The 24,344-nt window shown below is 47.1% G+C and overlaps 1 protein-coding gene across 4 annotated transcripts in view; it reads right to left on the minus strand.

Annotated features, from left to right (window-relative positions):
* Nucleotides 1-24,344, minus strand: part of LOC308609230 (F-box-like/WD repeat-containing protein TBL1X) — a 224,932-nt gene that overhangs the window by 195,867 nt on the left and 4,721 nt on the right. Inside the window, exon 2 of one of the 4 annotated variants that reach the window (XM_081222866.1) lies at nt 1,363-1,628. The exons of the other annotated variants lie outside the window; for them this stretch is intronic. The gene's annotated coding sequence lies outside the window, so the exon portion shown is untranslated. The remainder of the gene's footprint in view (nt 1-1,362; nt 1,629-24,344) is intronic. 4 annotated transcript variants of the gene reach the window in all.

Genomic DNA, 24,344 nt, shown 5'->3' on the forward strand with positions numbered 1-24,344 from the left:
TCAAGAAACCCAACCTCATCCAACTACAGCTTTGTGTGATCCTGAAGACTATCTGGCTGAAGGACACTGCACCTAGGAATGCAGGTGAGGACAAATGCCTTTTAAAGAATGAGTCTCAGCATACAGATGGCAACAGGCACATGAAAAGATGATCAACATCACTAATTATTAGAGAAATGCAAATCAAAACTACAGTGAGGTATCACCTAACACCGGTCAGAATGGCCATTATCAAAAAGTCTACAAACAATAAATGCTGGAGAGGGTGTGGAGAAAAGGGAACCCTCATACACTGTTGGCGGGAATGTAAGTTGGTGCAGCCACTACGGAAAAGAGTATGGAGGTTCCTCAGAAAACTAAAAATAGAGTTGCCGTATGACCCTGCAATCCCACTCCTGGGTATATATCTGGAGAAAACTATAATTTGAAAAGATACACGCACCCCAATGCTCACAGCAGCACTCTTCACAAGAGCCAAGACAGGGAAACAACCGAAATATCCATCCACAGATGAAGGGATAAAGAAGATGTGGCAGACACACACACACACACACACACACACACACACACACACACACACACACAATGGAATACTACTCAGCCATAAAGAAGAATAAAATAATGCCATTTGCAGCAATAGGGATGGACTCAGAGACTTTCAAACTAAGGGCAGTTAAGTCAGAAAGAGAAAGACAAATACCATAGGAAGTCTAAAATATAACACAAATGAACATATGTACTAAACAGAAACAGACTCACAGGCATAGAGAACATACCTGTGGTTGCCAAGGGGGGGTGGGGGAGGGATGGATTGGGGGGTTGGGGTTAGCAGATGCAAACTAGTACATACAGAGAGTGGATAAACAACAAGGTCTTCCTGTAGAGCACAGGGAACTCTATTCAATATCCTGTGATAAACCATCATGGAAAAGAACATGAAACAGAACATGTGTGCGTGTGTGTGTGTGTGTGTGTGTGTGTGTGTGTGTGTGTCCTGAGGCTTTCCTTACTCAGTCCTGTCCCCCAGTTATCTCTCACAGGCCTTTGTCCCTCATTAAAACACGTGAACCTCTCGCTGCATCTCCAGAGGGACCAGAGGACACAACCCTCGAGGTTGGCCAAAAGGTTCGTGCGGACGTTTCCGAAACCCGAACTCTGGGGCCGACCCAATGTTATAACGCGGACTGCTTTCAGGATGTTCAAGTCCCTGAAAACAGACACCTGTGTGTGCGTGTGTGTGTCTAATACCCGGGGACACACACACTGTGTATACACACAGAGTCAATTGTCATGATTTGAGGATACAGTATTCGTGAATTTGCCTATCTGCTAAAATCTACCTCTGTAACCCCAGATCCATACCTGGGGCGGTGTGGCCACTGAAGGACCAAGCACGGGGTGAGAAGGTCGAGCCGCTCGGTGCACACGTTCCCAGCTCAGGTGGGATGAGGCCTCGCGTTACCTTCTTGTTTCAGCTCCCAGGCCGTAAACCGGTGTGCTCTCCGGGGGCTATTTACTGCCACGTTGTTTGCATTTCTGTGCTTTTGCTGGTAACATCTCTGCTTAGAACATCCCCCAAGCACGGTGCTGCAGCGCTGTCTGGTGTTCCGAAGGGCAAGACGGCTGTGCTGTGAGGCAGGGAGGGAACACGTGTGTTGGAGAAGCTTGGTTCAGGCACGAGCTACAGCGCTGCTGGCCGTGACTTCAACGTGGATGAATCAACACTGTACAGTCAAGAAGGCGTCTTTAAGCAGAAACACACGTAAAACAAGGTTATGCAGTGATGGGTGGATGAAAATAATGGGACCAGAGGCCTGCAGGAGCCGAACCCTCTGTTTCTCCTGGAAGCAAAGCTTCTACGAGGTCTCAGCAACTTTACGTTTAACTACTGTGAATAAGGAAAATCGACCACAGACATAAGCCACATAAAGGTGTACCCATCACCCATCTCCACTCGACCTAAAAAAAGACCCTAAAACCATTCTTCTGTGTCTTCCTATTCCACAGACATCCCTGTATGGAATGGCACGGTCGCCCCTCCCATGCTCAGCTTTTCCCCTGTCCTCATCCCTTTACGATCCCCTCACTACCTCAGGGCAAGCTAAGCGACGGCATGTGTACGCCCTCCGCCCACAGCCCTTCTGTACAGGTGACGTTTGGTGCCAACCAACAACAAGGGCAACTACGAATGAAAAAAGCCGGAGCCAAAGAGAATGAAATGACAGACGATGGGGAGCGGAGATACACCCCTGCCCTCTCTGTGGAGCGCATCCGCCCTGGCAGGCATCCCTGCAGCCCCCTTCCATGTGCACGACTCCACCTTGCTCGGGAGGAGCTCTTAGAGAAGCTGTGGACCCCGTCTGCACTTTTGAAGTGAGAAATGGATGGCAAAAACACAGTATTCAGGGCAAGAAGCCAACGCTGGTTACAAAACACGGTGTGTTAACTCTTTTTTCCTCTTTTATAACTCCCCTAAGGACAGATGTAATAATGTTTCCAAGAAAGCAAACGAGCAGAAAAACAGGGCTAAAGGTAGAAACTTCTTCTGTAATGTGAGCCAGCCTAACAGTGAACCAGTGTAACATGGCTGCTTTCCGGGAGAACGGTTCTAACCCAAATTCTGAAGGGACCAAACAGAGCAACCAGGAAGGAAATCTTCTTAAAAGGCACCAAAGCCTATTTAAACAAATCTGCAAAAGATTACTGATTTTCAATGAAGATTCTCAAGCTAAATATTTTAATACAAAAAATTTAACTACGGCTTTTTTGTTTGTTTGTTTTGCTTTGTTTTTTGTTTGTCTGGTCGGTTTTGGTTTTACACCAAATCGTCTGTGACATGATTCCCCAAGGACTTTTCAGGGAAAAAAGCAGAAAAAAAATCCGTCCATATGTGACGCTTGTCACATGTGGTACAAGCTTGTCTATCCTCCAAAGAAAGCTTAGATAATGAGATAAAGGTAACCGTATTCCTCACTTCCATTTAGACTAAGTGTCTGAACTTGATTTTCTCCAACAGGGTCCAAACTGGCCTTTAGTTAAGTCACATCCACCTGACCAGATAATCAAGAAATGCTCTCAGACCTCAACTCTAAGACAACCCCACAGAATGGAATCTGCTGGAAGGTGGGCCTTTCCTGGCTCCTGTTCAAGGCAGTTTAGTCATTAAAAGTTCCAGGGAACATAATTATTACAGCGCATTCCCTAACAGGTGACAAGAGAACAGTCCAAAGACAGCTTTCTGGCCACTGGGTTTCACCATACACGGTTTTTACCACTGCGAGGGATAGAGCAATAATACCAGTAACTCAATAATACCCCATAATACCAGTAACTCAAACTAGGGGCTGAGGACAGTCTTGAAAATGGATCAGTCACATTGTGTGCTGGAACCTTTTGGAGAGCATATGGCCCAAGTGACCAGCTGACAGAAGAAACAGGATGATTCCTTTATTCTCTTGGGGCCAGTGTCACACGGGTGGTTAAGGACAGCATCAGGCCTACAATTCCATCTTTCTGCTCCTATTCAAGGGCTCTTTCCAGGGAAACATCAGTCTTGGTATCGGACCAAAAAAAAAAAAAGAATTATAACCTACAGTTATACGGGTCTTCTTTGATTTAATGCAGTAACTCTTGGATAAGGTCAGGAACTGACTTGCATTGGCTCAAATAACCCCAACTTCCAAACAGGAGAGCCCACCTACCTCTAAAAGTCTTCACTTCGCATTACACGTGTTCCACAGGTGGACCGTGAGGGCAGGTACCCTGTGAGAAGTCAGATGCCAGGAAGATCACGGGCAACCCTCCACTGATAAATTACACAATCCTCAGAGGAGCATGGAGACTGCTGATAATGCCAGTTCCCAGTTCTTTAAACCACAGTGAAGCGAGAGGAGAAATACCATCTCCATCGAGCATAAAGAGTTCCTAGAGAGTGTTCTGGAAGGCTGAATGAGACACTGCCCCGTGGCACCGATAAGAAGAAGGCTGGAAGGACATGACCACTGGAATCTCCCTCAATCACAGTGTCTGAGTCACAGGTCACAAACTCAGCCTACTGCCAGAAGTTCACTGTGTGTCCTCGAAAGCACATCTTCTAACATACTCCCCGCATTCCACACGGCTGCATCCGGTCGCTCCAATCCCCTCCGCGCACGCACACCCCCGCCCCCAATCTCAACAACATTCTGCTCCGTCAACGACAGTAACATGAATCACGTTCTGCCATGAGACAAGAATCGGTGCTCAGAACGTCTTGATCCAGGCACGCCACACAGAAAGGGAAGTTCCATCGCCTCCTAAGCGCCTTTCAGCTCAACTTGTTCGCCATCAGTAACAGTCCAGGTGCCTCTTGAGGGGAGGGGGTGTCGGATCTAACAAGGTGAGGGTCCCTTTCCCCAAACCTGGCTCTAATTTCCTTACCACTAAGTTCCAAGGGATGGGCTCATGTTCATGTAAGCTGTATTTCAGACAAAAGGACAGCTGGAAAAATTACCAAGGTTGGTAGCATAACACATGACATTGCTAGACTTGCATGTGGAAATGTGGCAGCTCAGGGCCTTTCTCTCTTTTTTTTTTTTTTTGCGGTACGCGGGCCTCTCACTGCTGTGGCCTCTCCCGTTGCGGAGCACAGACTCCGGACGCGCAGGCTCAGCGGCCATGGCTCATGGGCCCAGCCGCTCCACGGCATGTGGGATCTTCCCGGACCGGGGCACGAACCCGCGTTCCCTGCATCGGCAGGCGGACTCTCAACCACTGCGCCACCAGGGAAGCCCCCTTTCTCATTTTTTAGTTCACATAATTTTAATTGAGTTCACATACTTCTATTTTCATCTCCTCTTTTACTACATGTGACTTTCTAGGTCATCTGCTTTGTCAGACACACCAACTCGGTGTCCTCACAGCCAAGGAGTTGACACGGCAGGCAACAAGTTGGTAAAGAAGAACTGACACCTCAAGGGCACAGAGGACAGATGGTGGTGGCCAGAGGCGGCGGGAGACGGGATGTGGGTGAAGAGCATCAGAGCTGCAGACTTCCAGCCATAAAATAAGGTAAGTCCTGGGACTCCCCTGGTGGTCCAGTGGCTAGGACTCCGCACTCCCAATGCAGGGGGCCCAAGTTCCATCCCTGGTCGGGGAATCAGATCCCACACGCCGCAACGAAAGATCCCGCATGTGCGACTAAGATCCAGCGCAGCCAAATAAATGAATGAATGAATGAATCAATCAATCAATCAATCAATCAATCAGCAAGCAAGCAAGCAAGTCCTGGGGATTCAACGTAATACATGACTATAGTTAACAATACTGGAGAGTATATCTAAACGTTGCTAAGAGAATAAATCTTAAAAGTTCTCATCACGGGACTTCCCTGGTGGCGCAGTGGTTAAGAATCCGCCTGCCAATGCAGGGGACACAGGTTCGAGCCCTGGCCCGGGAAGATCCCACATGCATCCCACGGGTGGAGCAACTAAGCCCGTGTGCCACAACTACTGAGGCCGTGTGCCACAACTACTGAAGCCCGCGTGCCTAGAGCCCGTGCTCTGCAACGAGAGAAGCCACCGCAGTGAGAAGCCCGTACACCGCAACTAAGAAGAGTAGCCCCCGCTCGCCGCAACTAGAGAAAGCCCTCGCGCAGCAACGAAGACCCAACGCGGCCATAAATAAATAAATAAATAAAGATTTTTTAAAAAAAGTTCTCATCACAAGAAAAAGAAATGAGTAACTATGTGTGATGATAGATGTTAACTAAACCTATTGTGGTGATCATATCACAATGTTTACATGTATCAAATCATTATGTTACACACCTTCAGCTAATACGTTATATGTCAATTATCTCAATTTTTTAAAAATGAAATGAAAATAAAAAAAGACAGTTGAAGGATGGAACTGTCTCTGTGGGTCCTGACCCTCCCCCGCTGCATCCCACAAGCCAGGAGATGTCTTTTCTCAACGGGGAATCAGGAAGAACAAAAGCCTTGCTCTCACAACTACTGTACTAAAGACACAATCAAGGAGAACCATTTCATTTAAACAGCACTCAACCGAAGGAGAAAAGAGAGAGAACGAAAGAGAGAAACAGAAAGTTCTGCACAACAGAGTTATTTCCGTAACTTGCTGGTCGCCCCAAGAGGTGATACTTGGCTGATGTGATGATAGCCAGTTCTAGGTGACACAGCATCCTCTAGAGCAAGTGCTTCCCCAGCAGCTTTTTAGGAGAAAATCTCTATTTGCTTGCTGTGCACGACGACGCGGGTGGGAATAGACAGGCTTTTGCTCACTCACTCAGAGCACCGTCCTCTGCTTGTCCTGCCAGCAAGTCAAATACCCTGATTTTTTTTCATACCCTCAACATTTCAATCACCAAAATAAAACAACACTTGTGTGGGAGGAGGAAGGCGGCTGTCAGCCTCTCAATGACACGGCTCCCTCCTCTAATGAGGTCAAAACTTTCTTTTGGCCACAGAGCAACCAAGTGTCAACACACTAAGTATCAGTCCCTAAAGACTGGAAACAGAATTTACAGCAAGATATAAAAGGCTGGTCCATGGAAACGTGATAAGCGACCCTTAACCATGCAGCACAACGTGCACTGCAAAGGACACCGTGAGCAACTGACCCATAATTACCGTGAGCTCGCTACAGTGCAGAGCAGAAAGGAAACCTAAGGCAAGATCTCTGCTATCAAGCACTTGCAGTCTTGCTGGTAAGGAAAAAGAAAATACATGCGTAAGAGAAACAGTGGGCAAAAGGCCCCCTGGAAAAAAAGAGTATTAAGCTCATAATGGAAATCTCCTAATAAAAAACAGATTTTCCAACACCAAATAAATGGTCCATTTATTAGGCTGTGCAATAGCAAAAGAAAATTAATAAAACTTAAAGAATTAATACAGTACAAAGCCAATGAGAATAAGTCACAGAAATCATAGAGACCTAGCCAAGACCCTTGGGTTGTAACTTGCTTCCACACAGCCATCTGTGAGAGATTAAACAACTCCTTTCTCCTCGGGAGGGTTTTATGTCTTTATATGGAAAGGACTGCCAATTGCCCTTCCCAGTGGAGACAGTCCTGAGAGACGTGGTACTCAAACTTCAAAGCGCACGACAGTCACCTGCAAACTGCATTTGTGCAGGGCTCTTCAGCCTGGGCACATGTGGACCCAGGCCAGGTAATTCCTTGTGGGGGACTGTCCTGTGCACTGTTAGATGCTGAGCAGCATCCCTGGCCTCTACCCACTAGATGCCAGGAGCACCCTCTCCCCTAGTTAACTACAACAGAATGTCTCCAGATGTTGACAATGTCCCTGGGGGGACATGACTGCCCCCCCACCTCCCCCCACTACCACCTCCCCAGCTGAGAACCCCTGTTCTAAGATGGAACCAAGGAAGCTACATATTTCACAAGCACCTGCTGCTTCCAACATCCACCTACGGGGCTATTTTCCTGGATACAACTGGGTGCATCAGTCTCGTCCACTGGGGTCACCTTCCTTCCCAGACACCAACAGGGCAGAGGGTATCACAATCCCACTACTTCCCTCTTGCCCCCTAGCACACGTGCCTTTTGCCCCCTTTGCTGTGTGACTCTGCATGACCTCCCGACTAGAACAGCCCTCCCCAGCCCATGGATGGGGGATCTGGCCACGTCCCTTGCTCTGGTCAACGAGCATGAGTGGGAAGGACAGGCAGGGGTTTTAAACGTGACTGCGTGATGTCACCTGGCTTCTTCTTATACCAGATAGGAGGAGCAGAAGTACATGCCCCAAGTGGCCACTAGCCTCAGAAGGAGGAGATCAGGAGCTCAGCCCTAAACCCAGCCCAGAGCCTGACCAGGCCTCCCTGATCCCACCCGGCTGAGCCCAGAAGAGCCACACCTCACCACCCACCGACCAGTAAGCAAGAAATAAGTGCTTGGTGCTCTTTTCAGCAGCACATATATTAAAACTGGAAAAATACAGAGATTAACATGGCCCCTGCACAAGGGTAACACAAAAATTCATGAAGCATTCCATATTTTTGATGGAAACTAAACTTTCGGTGGTGAGCACGCTCCAGCGTACAGAGATGTCAAAATATGGTATTGTACACATAAAACTTACATGTTATAAGCCAATATTACCTCAATTTTAAAAAATTCTGTAAAGAAATAAGAGCTTGTTTCTGTAAGCCTTTGTATGCGGGGGTGCTGTTTGTTACGCATCATCAGCAAAGCAGAAAGCTGACTAATACACTCCCCAAATATTTCTGAACCAAAATGCTGATTAACAAGTGGATATTATTATGACTTTTCTGTCCCCACCCCCACCCGTCTTCCTCCACTCTTTTATGGAGCCACAAACCCACCAGTTCAGTCCCCATAAAGGCACACATGGTATCTCTCAAGTCCTGGGGGCCAGGTCCCACTCTTCTCACGTCATGGTGGTCTTTCCCACAGCGGACTCAGACTCTGAGACACTAACTCCAGGGAAGAGTTCTGTCAGAGTCCCCGAGAGACCCTCAAACTGACAGTGGCAGGGCCACCCACCAACTGTGGAGTCCTTGGGAAGGAGAGGCTCTAGACATACAAATGCGTTCCATCAGCACCAAAAATCCCAGGTCCTTCTGAGACAAAAAACAACCGGGTGTGCTCAGAGGTAAATCAAGACTCAGCCAGTGGCTGCACCTCAGTGAAAGGCAGGCACACCAACCAAACAGCTCCATGACTTCTGAATCATTCAAGAGACAAACAGCAAATATTAAATAATATACAAACCCTGCAGGGTTCAGAGGAACAAATTAAGAGACAGAAACAAAGGAAATAAGTCTCCTTGAAGACTGTTCATGGAGCCAGAGAATAATGGCCCCCAGAAAGTCCCATGCCCTAATCCCTGGGCCCTGCGACAGTGTTACCGTGCATGGCAAAAAGGACTCTGCAGATGTGATGAAGTTAAGGATCTTGAGGAGGAGAGATTATCGTGGATCGGGGGGTGGGCAATGTAATCACGTGAGCCCTAAAAAGTGAGCAATCTCTCCAGGCTGTGGTCAGAGAGAGATGTGACCAAAGAAGAATGACCAGAGAGATGCTGCACTGCTGGCTTTGAAGATGGAAAAAGGGGCCATGAGCCAGGGAATGCAGGAGGCCTCTAGAAGCAGGAAGAGGCAAGGACTGGCTTCTCCTGAAAGCCTCTGGAAAAGAAGGCGGCCCCACTGACACAGTGAGACCCACCTCAGACTTGTAACCTCTGGAACTATAAGATAACAGCCTGGAGTTGTTCAAGTCAGGAAGTTTGGGGTCATCCGTCCCAAGAGGGACAGGAAACTAACACAGTCAATTATAAGATCCACAGAGACAACACACATGACCTTCAGCCTTACCAATAAGCTCTTTGTTCAAGGCACAGACACCCCAGAAAGCCGTGCCTATGGATAGCTGGAGAAAAATCAGCCTCCATATTCTCCCACCTGACCCTGGAATGGTAATTTATGACTCTACACAGGCAGAAGGCTTATAAATACAGAAAAGTAAACAACTCTACGACTCTGTTTCAGTCTAAGCCGGCATTGTGGCTTCAGGGAGGCCCCAGAAAGCAGCCAAAGTCTAGCTGGTTGGAACCCCATGACCCCAGAGCAACTTCACACTACCCCCTTGGGAACTACAGGCTTCCTATGTCTCACACCAAGAAAGGACCCTCTAAAATCCCATCCAGGGACTTCCCTGGTGGCGCACTGGTTAAGAATCCGCCTGCCAATGCAGGTTCGAGCCCCGGCCCGGGAAGATCCCACATGCCGCAGAGCAGCTAAGCCTGTGTGCCACAACTACCGAGCCTGTGCTCTAGAGCCCACGAGCCACCACTACTGAGCCCACGCGCCACCACTACTGAAGCCCACATGCCCTGGAGGCCGCGTGCCTCAACTATTGAGCCTGTGTGCTGCAACTACTGAAGCCCGTGGGCCTAGAGCCCATGCTCCACAGCAAGAGAAGCCACTGCAATGAGAAGCCGGCACACCGCAACGAAGAGTGGCCCCCGCTCGCCACAACTAGAGAAAGCCTGCACATAGCAACAAAGACCCAATGCAGCCAAAAATAAATTTAAAAAATAAAATCCCATCCAAAAGGCAGCACAAAAGAGGGGTCAGCAGGTACAGCTTTAATTGACCAAAACTGTTTTCTAGGTTGATCTTTAGGGGAAGAGATGGAACAACTAAAGAGAAGGAGAAGGCAGATACAGTTTACGCCCAATTGGAAGCTGAACTGGAAATAGTTTTATAAACATTGCTCCATCTGTGAACCGTTTTCCATTTCAACGTAATCTGAAAGGAGCAGCCCGTGCCCCGGGTTTACCCAGCCCATAACATTCTCCCACCTGATTCCCCACCCCAGGCCCCAAGCTCTCCTTGATTACCCAGAGATTCCACAAAACATTTACCAAGAAACTGGAATAACACACACTACAACATGGACAAACCTCAAAGACCTAATGCTAAGGGAAGAAAGCTAGACAGCAAACAGTACATATTGTGTGATTCCATTTATAGAAAATGTTAAGAGTAGGCAAATGCACAGGGACAGAAAGCAGATCAGTGGTTGCCAGGGGCTGGGTGGAGAGGGGATTTGGGAAGTGATCGCTTAATGGGTAAGGGGTTTCTTTCAGGGTGATAAAAATGCTACAGAATTAGACAGTGGTGATGACTGCACAACTCTGTAAAAACACCAGGAAAGTACTGAGTTATATACACTTTGAATGAGTGAGTTGCATGGTATGTAAGTTATATCTCAATAAAGCTGTCATATTAAAAAACAGAAAAGAGAGAAAGAGGAAGAAGAAACAACCACTAGGATGTTAGCCAATGATTACAAGTCACTGCAAACTTTAAAAAATTTAACCACCCCAAGGAGGTTAGTTTATTTAACAAGCCTGGATTCCTGCGCACCAGCCCACTCCACAGTAAAGATTCTGAAACGCCTGAGCAGAGGTCGGTAGCAAACCGTGACCAGAGGTTGTTTATGGAACGGGCTCAGGAGCAAAGTGGGACGACTGGGGTCCACGATGAAATGCAGGAGGATGATTCTGCAGAAGTAACAGTTCTCAGTAATTTAAAGCAACTCGCTACAATGAAAGTATTATCTCTCTCCAAAATAAAAAAATAATTGTAACAAATACACTGGCTATGGCAGCAAACGTCTACTGACAACGTCTGGCTGCTCCAAGTTCGCCGATGCAGATTAGACTCCTGAAAAGCAAACTGAAAGTAAAATACATTTACTGGTTTGGGACTGGCTGCTTCAGATGGGAGGGGGTGGGATGGAGAAAGGATGGATGTTGTTCCCCTGTGAGAGGAAAGGCGGGTGAGCAGCCTTAAGATTCCAGCGGACCCAGCAGCACAGGGAGCCCCTGGCGCGGGGCCTGGGTCTGATCCCGCCCCACCTGGGCTTGGACCATTTCCTCAGAAGGTGACCCCAGCAACTGTAGACAGGACACAAGTTAGATCCCACAAGAGTCGGCGGGGGTATCATGGCTGGCGTTTGGCGGTCATCAGCAAGCCGACCCACGCATCCCGAGTTACTCTTGGTATTAGCCCCTTGACATAATAAGGAAGCCAAGAGGAAAGACGGACACATCCAAGCATACAAAAATGGGAAGCCTGGTGATTAAGACCATAAGCAACATTATAAGGAACCGTCCAGGACAGAAATATTTGCAACAACTAACAATCACAGTGTACAAAGACTTCTAAGGCATGTGTGGGCCTCAGACCAGGAGCGTCAGCATCAGCTGGGCACTTGCTGGAAATGCAGAGCCTCAGGCCCCACCCAGATCTACTGACTCAGAGATTCTGGGGATGGGGCCTGGCAACCCGTGTTTTCACAAGCCCTCCACAGGGTGCTGGGACACAGGGAAGTTTGAGAACCACTGGTAAGGTCACAGAAATATTTAGAGCAGCACTATTCATAATAACCCCAAAAATGGAAACAAGCCAGACGTCCAACAGCGGGTGCATGGATCAACGGTGGTGCGTCCATACCTGATGGAATCCTACCCAGTTATAAGAAGGGATGAATTAGTGACACAGGCCACAACGTGGATAAACCCGAAAATCACCATGCTGAGTGAAAGAAGCCAGGCAAAATAATCAGGACATACAGTGTGATTTCACTGATATAAAATTCTAGGATATGCAAACTAACCTGTCTAGTCATAGAAAGCCATCAGTGGTTGCCCGGAGGTGGAGGGAAGCAGGGAGAGATTACAGAGAGGCACAGGGAAATGTGGAAGCCACGAAAATACGTGTTATCTTGATATGCACGTGTCCGAGAAGCCGGCACCACAACCAAGACAGCAAATATAGGAGAAAACTGATGAACGTGCACACCTTACATACGCCTGGTTTACTGTACTTCAATTTTACCTTAACGAAGTGGTAAAGAAAGCAAGCAAGCAGATGGAGCAAAACCAGTGTAATATGACCCCATATAGATAAAAACGCAGGACTACACAGCTGTACGTGGACAGCTGAACATGCCAGAAACAGAATCTACCACATCACACTGTGGACTGTTAATATCGGTTATTCTAAAGACACAGACCTACTAGAGAATGGACTTGAGGATATGGGGAGGGGGAAGGGTAAGCTGTGACAAAGTGAAAGAGCGGCATGGACATATATACACTACCAAACGTAAGGTAGATAGCTAGTGGGAAGCAGCCGCATAGCACAGGGAGGTCAGCTCGGTGCTTTGTGACCGCCTGGAGGGGTGGGATAGGGAGGGTGGGAGGGAGACGCAAAAGGGAGGGGATATGGGAACATATGTATATGTATAACTGATTAAATTTGTTATAAAGCAAAAAAAATAAAGAAAAATTAAAATATATATATATAAAAATAAAATAAAATAAACTAAGTGAAAAAAAGCAAGGTGCAAAAGAATACACACACACACACACACACAAATATCGTTTATTCTGCCGGAGACGCTGGAAGTTACAACCCCACAGTGCGGGGATTCAGGGAAATCAGCATATTCTTAGGTATCACCTTAGAAACAGGAACGAGCTTAGAACAGGAAAAAGAAACAAAAACCAGAATCTGTTCAGAGGAAAAGCCTTGCATTTTGGAAGCCCCCAGAGCAAGGCCGGCTGCAGGGGTGCAGGCAGGCAGAGGCCCCCCGGGTAGAACCAAGCGCCGCAGGGGTGCGGGGCAGCTCCTGCTGGGAGATGCAGGACAGAGAAAGGGACGCACGCAGGTAAGCGGGCTGGGGCCCAGGCAGGGGGCCCTGAACTTCTCAGGGGGCTCAAAGGTTGACCAGATGAAGAAAACAAGGGGTGGAGGCCTGGCTATTATGACACCCTGCGCACTCTGCACTCCGGGAAGCAACTGAAAACCCTATAGAAACCAAGAGAAACCAAAACCCTGGAGGGCGGTAAGCAGATGCACTGAAAGGCTGGGCTCACAGCAGCCACTCCCTTCCAGCACATTCATCACAGTGTAGACTCTTTACTCAGGATCTTTCGCCCTCCTTTCTCAGTGTCTGGGGAAGAGATAAGGGTGAAGTGTGATTTCCAGATCAAAGCCAAGGGGTGGCCCCAGACATCTCGTGTAATTTCGCTGTTTATTTGTAAATGAACGCTTCTAAAGGAATTTCTTTTCCCTCTGAAGTTAGCTCCCAAAACCTTGCTTGTCCTTTGCTATAAAAAGAGATGCATATTTCCCTGGACTGTATGAGGACGGAAAGCTTTCTGAACTTCTTCTGTAAGTCTGATGGGGATTTTAGTCCTTCAACTTCACTAAGTCTTTAACCATGAGATTCAAGCTTCTAAGGCAAGGTACTTGACCTCGGCACTAATGACCTCTTGGGCTGAGTAATTCTTTGCGGGCCTTGGGGCCTCATCCCCTGCATGATAGGACGCTGGGCAGCGCCCCTGACCTCTATCCACTAGATGCCAGTGACACCCCTGCCCCACTGGTAACAACCAGAAAGGCCCCCAGACATTGTCCAGCGTCCCTTGGGAGCAAAACTGCCCTTGGTGGAGGACCACTGAGCTAAGGTATATCCCGACCAAGATGGAACTTCCATCAAAGTCAAACATCCAATGCCATGAAAGAAACAGGACAGGATTTCAAGAAGGAGGCAGCGGGGGCATGGACGGTTGACTACCCTATGGCTGTGTCCTGGGTTCTCCAGGGACTGAGCCCATCACCGTAAACGCAGCTCCTTTTCCAGACTCCTCACCTGTCCAATGCAGCCCTTTATGCACGATTCTTCACGGTTAACACGACCCTAAATATACGATGAACTCCTCTAGCTTCACAGTTTGCTCACTACAAGCAAACGTTTCTCTCTCTTTTTTTTTTTTGGGGGGGGGGGCGTGCCGCAAGGGCATGCGGGACCTTAGTTCACCGACCAGGGATCAAACCTGTGCCCCCTGCAGTGGAAGAGCAGAGTCTTAACTACTGAACTGCCAGGGAAGTCCCTAAACGTAAACGTTTTTGTCTTTTTACAGAGCTACTTACTTCCTGCATGGCTCCACCTTGAGAGCCTGCAACCAACCCATCACTATCCTGATTCTACACGGAGGAAACCAAGGTTTCTCTTCCGGTCCTGCACTCTCCCTAGGTACCCCTCTCCTGGAGAGGGGGCGGGGAGGAAGGCTTACTAAATCACCTCTCACCATCAGGTTCTGAGCAAAGGAAAATCTACAGAGACAGAAAGGAGATTAGTGGCTGCCTGGGGCTGGCAGGGGGAGCAGGAATGGATGACTTGACATTCCTGAAGACGTTAGTGATCTTACTGGGGAATGAAAATGTTTGAAACCTGGATGATGGCCGATGACTGCACCACTCGGTAAACTGACTAAAAAGCACTGAAACTGTACACTTGAAACGGGTGCTTTTTATGGTATGTAATTTATACCTCAGTAACACTGTTCCTGAAAATCAACTGGACCTTAAATGGGATATAGAGATCTTCATGAAATTTATCACCGCAAGTGGCCATCTACAGCCATCCCAAGGCAAAGCAAACATCTATGGCAAACCCAAATGAAACAAAGTATCACATAGCTTGCAAAAGGAAGGACAGCCCAACCTGAATCTACAGCGTGTCCAACTCAATACTAGGAACTATAGAACAACCACACTGCCCAATGCCAGCAGTGCGGACAGAGAGAAATTCTACTCTGATGGGCATCTGGGCCATCAGAAACCCATGCAGAAAAATACATATCTTGTCCAAATATAGAACATTCAATGGAAAAGCAAACACAACAGGTAATTCCTGAAGGTTGAACATACTCTTAGATAGCAAACTATGAACCAAACCCAAACTTCCCTTAAAGCAAAAGCCACTCAGAAAAATGGGACCCCAGGGCTTCCCTGGTGGCGCAGTGGTTGAGAATCTGCCTGCCAAAGCAGGGGACACGGGTTCGAGCCCTGGTCCGGGAAGATCCCACATGCCGCGGAGCAACTAGGCCCGTGAACCACAACTACTGAGCCTGCGCATCTGGAGCTTGTGCTCCGCAACAAGAGAGGCCACGACAGTGAGAGGCCCGCGAACCGCGATGAAGAGCGGTCCCCGCTCGCCGCAACTAAAGAAAGCCTTCACACAGAAACGAAGACCCAACACAGCCAAAAATAAATATAAATAAATAAAAATTTTTAAAAAAGGGACCCCAGCTTACCCCTCTATTGTGCCAGGAGCTGAGAAAATTCAAATTCACAAAGGACAGCTTATTCTGTGCACCATTTCATGTTTAAATATGAATTGGGAAATAGTGAAAACATACAGTCTCTGGTTTTATTCAGTTCACTTTTCTGGAAACACAGGATGATCAAAAAATTACATAATGGAATTAAAAACTATTAACTATTGGGTGGACAGGAGCTGTACTGGCTGAGAGAAAAAGGAAATATTTCCATGAGCTAATCTTATTCTATATTTAGTTTGAGTACACTAATGTAATTAACCAGGGGTGTATAATTTTGCTAACTTCAAATTTCCAGTTGTAAAGCCTCACATACAATTATTTGAACTACAACTGATTTTTATTTTTGTGGGAAAATGAAGATAGCTCATTTTAATAACCCAAGCTTCCCAAGAAGTAACTGCCTTCCTTGACAGAAATTACGTGAATGGTAATTCACAACACCACAAACTCATTTGCTTTTAGATCTTCCCTCAAAGGTTAGCATACTTGGAGATTTCATGTCCCGTTGACTCAACCGTTTGGTGCTACTATTCCCCTACACTCCTGCTCTGTACACCTGTGCCTCTAATTCCCAGAGAGTATACATAGATCTCTGCACTTCTTGAGTACCTGAGGTATGCATTCAGGAAATAAAATCAAATTTTGTGCCCACTTCGGCGAACAGTCTCAGGATGGGGCTATTCTCTGATACATCTCTGAATATTATTTAGGGTAATTTGGCCGGCAAATAATCAAACGAAAGAAAACACCTCCTGTCCAGACCTGAAGCGATTGACCAGTGCCTAGCTGACCTGCTGGCAATGAGAAGTCGGGACCTGGACAAGGCTCAAGGAAACCGGCTAAAAGCAAAATACTTTGTGTAATTTCTTCCCCCTCTTAGATGGGCAGGCACGGGGCAGATAAAGGACATTCCCAAAGACTTTCATTAAAACTAAACTTGTTACGGGAGCTTAAATGTCCTGATCTCTGGAGAGTAGAGACAAAGGTGCATCATGTAGATGTCAAAAATTCTACTTCCTGGGAATTCCCTGGCTGTCCAGTGGTTGGAACTCCGTGCTTTCACTGCCGAGGGCCTGGAGGGCCTGGGTTCGATCCCTGGTGGGGGAACTAAGATCCTGCAGGCCACGTGGTGCAGGCAAAAAAAAAAAAAAAATCTCCTTCCTGCTTCTCCTCTCTTCACAGTAGGTGCCTTCTGAATATTACTGTAAAGAGAAGCAATCTTTTTTTTTTAAGTAGGAGATAAATATATCAGTTTACCAAAGGACAGATGAATGTCCATGTGGATCCTGACGAGCGTGAAATGACATGTGGCCCTGGTGCCCCAACGGTATGGAGAACAAGACCAGCGTTAGCTGCAGGCATCTGCATGCACAGTGCACGTCTCTGCTTCCCTTTACATACAAAGCTACGCTGCAAACTCAGTACCCACAAAGGGAAAAATAGGCACAAACACCAAAAATCATACACAGCACCGAAGCTAACGTATCAATCATTTCAAATTAAACAAACAAAAAGGCTGGTGTGGAAACCTGGAACTGCTTGCGGTCGACATTTAGTGTCATGAAAACCAAAGCTTCAGCCATTCTCAGCAAACGACCTCAGCCAAAGACCTGAAGTTTGGAGGTGAGTGCTATGTCTCACCTCCACAGCCCACAATGTGGTCTGGGTTGTGAATATAACTTTTGTATTTATTTACTCTCTGTAACACCAGTAATACAGCATGAACCAAAATGACAGTTTTCTCTTTTAAAAAGCCTCTAATGTGAAATGCAAAAAATAAAAAAATAAAAGATTTAATAACAACCATGATGGATGAAATATGTTTCTGGAAGAAAACAACAACAAATGAACAGCCAGACTGAAGGCACCGAGAGACTTTTATCACAACCCAGTTCCAGCGCTATCTCACATCTTTTAAAGTTTGAATCACGTATTTGACAAAAAGCCTGGTTCTTGGGAGCCCTGAGGGCATCCGTCAATGAAAGCAGCTGATTTATAAACAGAATTAAGTGATTATGAAAACACTGCGGTGTCATGAAATGCTTAAAAAGCACAGCATTGTTCCAAAGTTTGCTCCTGCACCTGCAACTGAGATACTGTCATCTGGTTCTGAAACACAAATATTTTTTCAGCTTTAAAAACACGCACAATCCTGTACATCCAAAATGTGCACAGCACCCTGTCAACGTACGCTCTTTCTTCCCCAAATCACGTCATTAATAGCTGTGCCTCTGGAGGGATGTCCAATCTTTAAGTTGGCAGATCTCAGTCACAACACATGTGTGTGTGCACACACACACACACACACACACACACCGTGGCAGGTGAAGCCAGAGGGAGAAAGGGGAATACATCTGTGTCCCACTTTATTCAGGGACTTCAATATCAGCCCCTCATCACCTCTGGGGACCCCATCAGTGATCTCTAGACGCTTTTTCATTGCATATGCCTCTCAGTGAAAACCTTTTAAGCATGAACTCCAACTCATGTATTGGCTAGAGACAACACTCAAGGAACATTATATGCATTTTTCATAGACCACAAATAGACATTTTGTAAGTATTAAATAAAAATAAATAAACAGAGAACTTAAGTTTCTTCCTGCACTCCAGTGAATCTGTCACTGCCAGAGGGTATCCGGTCCCCTTGGGAGCCCACTTCGTGAACTGAAACCTGAGAGGAGGCATTTCTGTCACCCTCTGCCCCAGCTAAACATGGAGACTACTGGTTTCAAGGAAATGTATGAGGAGGTCCGTGAAATTTATCAGAGTCCCATGAAATCTATCAGGCAAGTCTGATTTCCACAGGCCTCTCCCCTTGTTCTCATCTGGTCTACAACAATTTCTGTCATGCACTGGACACATGAGATCATTACTTCTTGTTTTCACCAACTTCTGAGCTGGGTGCCCCTCCAATGCTGTTTCTCCTGGCAAGGCTCTTTGAAGAATTACACTCCAGATCTCTGGAAATTGCTGAAACTGGCAAAGAATCATCGTGCACCTTAGAAATACAAACCTAATGTGATAGTTTTTCATCATCAAATTAGGAGTTAAACCAAAGCGTGTCTCCCAAGACTGACCTGTGACTGTCAGGAACTGGCAACCTTGTTTTTACGTTGATAACTGTGAATACTTGAGTCTTTACCAACACAGAGTTGGCATTCAAGTTTCAAGGGATTAAAATGCCTGATAAGACTCTGTTGGAAAAAGAACCTAAGGCAAGGACCCAAGTTTATTCTCTTCCAAATGAATCAAATGGTAGAGACTTCAATTCTCTACTCAGTTGCTTTTCTAAATACAACCTAAAACTCGGCAACCACCTGGAACTTTATAGGTGCTGAGAACTATGTTTGCATACCGGTGCTACAGATGTCTGCATCATATGAACGGGGTTAACATCCCTCCAGCTCCACTATCTCATTTCTCATCTTCAAACGGATGTCAAGATAACAAGCATACCTGAAGGGTAGAGCTGACCCGGCTAAGGCTAAAAATCACCCCAACGCACTAGAAACAAAAAGCACTGCTCAGTTACACAGAATTTTCTCCAGTTCCCAATCATGACTTACATGGTCTTACCATATTAAAGTATTTGTTATTACTGATTTAAGAAATAAAATGGCATCACATACAGTAAGCTTCTTTTGCCCAAATTTCCATCTATCGGAAAGTTTAAACAAGCGGAAGTGCTTGCAAATTGGATACCGGATGTTCACACAGACTCTAAAGCCCAATGACAACGGGCAAGTCTGTAATAGTTATGAGTCAGGCTCTCCAAGAAGTGGACAGTGTCCCCGTAGCCTTGCTCCAACATGGATGAGGTTGGGTGTCCAGGTTGCAGTAGACATGAGGAAAAGTCTTCAATATCTTGGAGAGAGAGAAGGTGATCTGGCCGGGGCGGCGGGGGGGGGGGGGGGGGGTGCGGGGGTGCGGGGAGAGTCCTCACCTCCTCCTGCCTCTGTATTCTCCCTGCGGGTTGGCGGTAAGTGTTCCAGAAAGGAAAGTGCTCGGGGCTGGCTATTTGAGGTCACATTCTGGATTCCAGGCTCAAGAGAAGTAAGCAAAGAAAACTCTCATGTTTTCTTTTCAGTATTCCAGCTCCATCCACCCCGATAGGAAAAAATGACAGGAATTCAAGGCAGAGACACTCTCTTCAAGAATAAACACTATGAATTTTGCCGTGAGCATTGTTTGTGCTTATTTTACAGGGTCTCCTGAGACTGGGAAACTACAACACTCATAAGACTTATTCAGAGGCACCCCACAGCCCAAAGTGTCTCCTGAATTGCTGGGGTTTTTTTTTTTACAGTAAAACATGCAACTAACTTAGCAATGTTAAGTTGAATACTGTTTATTTCAATCATGGGTAAAACGACAGTTAAAGCATGGAACATAGTTTACCCAAACTGCTAGTTAATATAAAACCACCATAATCCTTAACCTACAAAAGTGTTTAAAAAAAAAAGAGCCTACGCAACATTTAACATGTGCCTTTTCCACATTACAATCCGCACACACAGGGTAGGAGAGGCCTCAAGATCAGCTCATCCAGCCTTTCACTCTACAAGTGAGGACACACACAGGTTCAACAACTTCACACAAGCAGGCAGGCAACCCAAGGCAGGACACAAGTGACCAAAACACCAGGCGAAGGACTCTCTAGAAAACATGATATTCGTTACTTGATCACAAACAGTGAAATTACAACCCAAGGTAAAATTCAGGTTAACAACCACATAGAAACACAGACGTAGGAATTTATTTCCACAACAAACCAATGCAAACACAACTGGATATTTTCAGTGCACTTTACGGTCACGTTATCAACCCACTGGGAAAACCACGCCTCTTAACGTGTGTCCTGTTTTTGAAACTAAAGACATGAGTCTAACCTACTGATACATTTTACATAGTACTTGTTCCAGAAACAGTCTCTGAAAGTGCATCCAAAAATGTCCCACCTCAACTGGTTCGGCAGCACGGATCAGCTGGTACAGGAAATGCGCAAATCCTACAGGCAGCTCCAACAAGACACCGGATAGTGTTTCACTGTGATTTCTTACAAGTATTAAGAAACTCTAAGTTTTGACCTTTCCTTGCTTTTGGTAAAATCCACAGTGCAAAATCATTCTGAGGAAAACACACTGGCCCAAGTGTGCTACAGTAAAATATTCATGAGTCAAGGAAGGTGCTGGGAGAGTGGAGAGATTCACCATTAGGCATTTCATCCTGAGTTAAAATGCGATTACCAAGACCAGGAGAGCAAGGCTGATGGGCAGGTGGCCCAGGTCAGGGAAAGCACCACGGACTCCTTCGGGGGGACGGAATTTAGTTGTTTGGTAACCTGATGATGGTGCTGGTTACAGAAATTTAAGCATGCTGAAATTCATTATTTATCATATAGTAAATATAGGAAATATAGAGAGGATATATATGTGTCTGTATATAGCACGTGTATGTGTTTGTGTGTGTATGCCAGCCCTGAAATTTAACTTAAGGGGCGGGGGGAGATAAGAAAAGCAAGCAAGCAATTGATGGAGACCACCGTAACTAAAAAAGGATATATTATTATTGTCATCATTGGATATTTCCACACCAATTCCCAACTTCAGAGTAGAGGAAAACCTAAGGACACTGGGCTCCAAGCATGATAATAATCCTCCTTCTGTTAATACAAGCCTGAGAAACAAATTTTATTTTCTTTCTCTCTCAAGAAGACACCTAAGGCTAGAGAAGGTAGCTGATGTGCCCAGAGGCAGTGAGCGCATGGGGAACTGGCTGCAAACCATGTTTCCCTCCGACCACGTCCCCGACCCCATGACCACAGGAGCCCACGGGGTCCCCAACCAGGCTGGGCTTGGCGCTCCTCTGGGGGGGGTCACAGGACACGGGGCCACGGGCTGGCTCAGGAGGACCAGGCTCCAGGTGCCAGCAGTGCCCAGCCCTGGAAGAGGGCCCCACTGCAGGTCCGCACCCAGCTGCCCCCCGCCGTTCCCGAATCAACGATTCACAGGGGAGGACAGGGCCTGAAACAGCAGCCAGAGTCCTGCGAGCAGCAAACACCTCCCGCACTGACTTGTCCCCGCCCTCCCAAGCAGGGCGGTGGAGGTTACCCCAAGGCCAGGTTAACCGACATTTCGCTGGGCACAGAGAGGGTCCGAAAGCAGCAGACAGGAACCGGTGTTCCCCTGATAAATACCCAAGGCCCAAGAAGCCGACCAACAGTGAGACCTGGTCCACCTGCAATGACATCAGCAAAACCAACAGGAAGGAGCCACGCAGGCGCGCTGGCATCGGGGGGCTCTAAAATACTCAAGTTGAGTCGCAGCCCCCCCCACCAACACCTCCCGGCCTTCCACCGCTCCCGTTTCTTTCTTCTCAAAGGCCACCCGCTTCCCACCGCCTCCTTTTCCTTCTCATTTACTTCCTAATGCATCCCAAAACGGCCTACGGGAGCCTTGAGAACCACAGCGCCGGATACCTATCTTGACGTCCACCTGCCCGTGGACCCTGCTCGAAACAGGACTGCACCGCTGACAGCAGAACTCAGGTCTGGTGTCTGCAGCCTGGCATCATGGGCATCAAGCGCCGGGTTGTTCTCTGGGGTGGGTCTGTCCCGTGCCCTGTGGGATTTTACGCAGCATCCACGGACCGCCCCCCCCCATGCCAGGAACATCACCGTCCCCCTCCCCCAACAACTTGTGACAACCACACGTCTCCAGACATTGCCAAAAGCTGCTTGACGGTAGAAGACAAAACTGCCCTGAGAACCGTGGGCTGACTACAAGCTTCTAGAATTCAACGCTGCAAATACGGTCCCCCTGAACAACCATCTCGTCTACCTTGGTGTCTAAGACCCCCTTTCTCTCGAGCCTGCGAGTCACGCTCCAGCTCCACCTCTTCCCTTCCAACTACCAAGAACAAACCAGAGCCGTGGAAAATGGTACCCAACTTCCTCTATCAGAAGAAAATACTCTCTCCTCTGTTTTCAAGTTTAAATTTGCTCCAATTTAACTTTTCAATGGCTTCCAGTTCACATCTGCAATCTTCAATCAGGCAGCGGATTCCCAAAAAAATATTTGATGCCGGCGATAAATGCACAGAAGGGCTTTGCAGGAGGCGGCCACCTCCATGGCCAAGTTCCCAGGGAGCACATTCCTTAATGACTGCATTCTTCCCCTGAGGTTTTAAACTCATTTTCTCAGAGCAGGCTCTCTTTCCCTCTATAAACATGTTGACTGTTTGTCCCTTCCCACATCCAGCGTTTATTTTGGTTGCTGGGTCTCGTTCTGCTAATGTGGCCAGGGCCATCCAGTTGGTCGAGCCCCATGGAAAGGATGAACAGGAGGAAAGGGCCAAGGAGGGCAAGACCCGAGGGAAAAACTCACATCCAGTCTCCACTCAAGAGGCCAGTTACTTCCTTCACGCTAAAAATAGTTATGGAAAAAAAAAAAGTTTATCTTTCCAACTTAAAAAAAAAAATGTTTACAAAATGACTTTAGTCTTGCTTCCTGATTGAAACTATTTTTTAAATGTCTCGGGTGGTGAAAGATTAACAACTTATTGGAAGTCACATACTCTTCTTTTTTAACGGAGAAAAAGGAGGCAAATGCAAGGTATCGGGGACACCACACCTTGGACAGTCTCGCCTCACAGGGCAGAGCGATCGTGCTTGTCCTCTGGCCCGGGTCAGGCCTGGCAATAACCACGTGTGCAGAGCCCAAGACCCAGACACCTGGCGGAAAGCTCAAAGGGGGGGCAGCCTCAGGGTTGGGGTGTGGGGTCCTCCCTCCCGATAGGTAACTGATGAAGGGTCTGAATTCCTGACACTCAGGACCTACGTGAGATGGCTCTTGTGGGCCTGGCTTCCCTCTGCAGGAACCCATTTCCCGCCTCTGGAAGAGAATCATGGATATCCCAGGTGTCTCAAAGGCTTGACAGGCCACAGCAGTCCTGAGACAAAGCAAGAGTGAGGACAAATGGCAGAGGGGGATCTGGGAAGTCACCTCTCCCACAGATGCAAAACTGGGGTTTTCCCCCCAACCACAAATTTCTAATACGTTGCTATAAAAAAAATACAAAAGACTATGCAAAGAACACACCAACTAAGTTAATAAAAATAACATCCTGACTCAGGGACCGGTATACAGGAAATGGCCAGCACTCAGCCACTTTTTAAAAATACTTTGACTATTGTTAAGCCTCACTTTGTCGGAAGGATTCCTGATCAGCCTTTCAACAGCAGAAGATTTTGCCCTCAAGAAATTAAACCTTAAGACTTAAGACATAAACCTGGGGGGAGGGAGGGGTAGCCCATGGCGAGCAAGGCTTTAAACTATCAGATAAGGCCTCTAGATCACCTAAGGCCTCTAAATCACCTACGTGGGGCTTCAATGACGGTGACACCTTGGGCTCCCCACCATCCCAAGAGATGTTCGCCACGACACACTCAAAGGCGGGCAACGTGGGGACTGGCTATGCCATTTTTCAGGTGGGGAAACTGAGGCACAGAGACACTAAATGCCATGTCCAAGGTTAAATACTCAGTGAGAGACTCCAGCTTAGAGTTCTGGTTTTCTAATCCAAAAGTGATCCAAACCAAAAGTGATCCAATCTAATAAACCAAATCTCACTGAAATCACTTTCCTAGGTCACCTGCTAG

Source organism: Mesoplodon bidens (assembly GCF_964165515.1).
Source record: "Mesoplodon bidens genome assembly, chromosome: X".
Taxonomy (NCBI): domain Eukaryota; kingdom Metazoa; phylum Chordata; class Mammalia; order Artiodactyla; family Ziphiidae; genus Mesoplodon; species Mesoplodon bidens.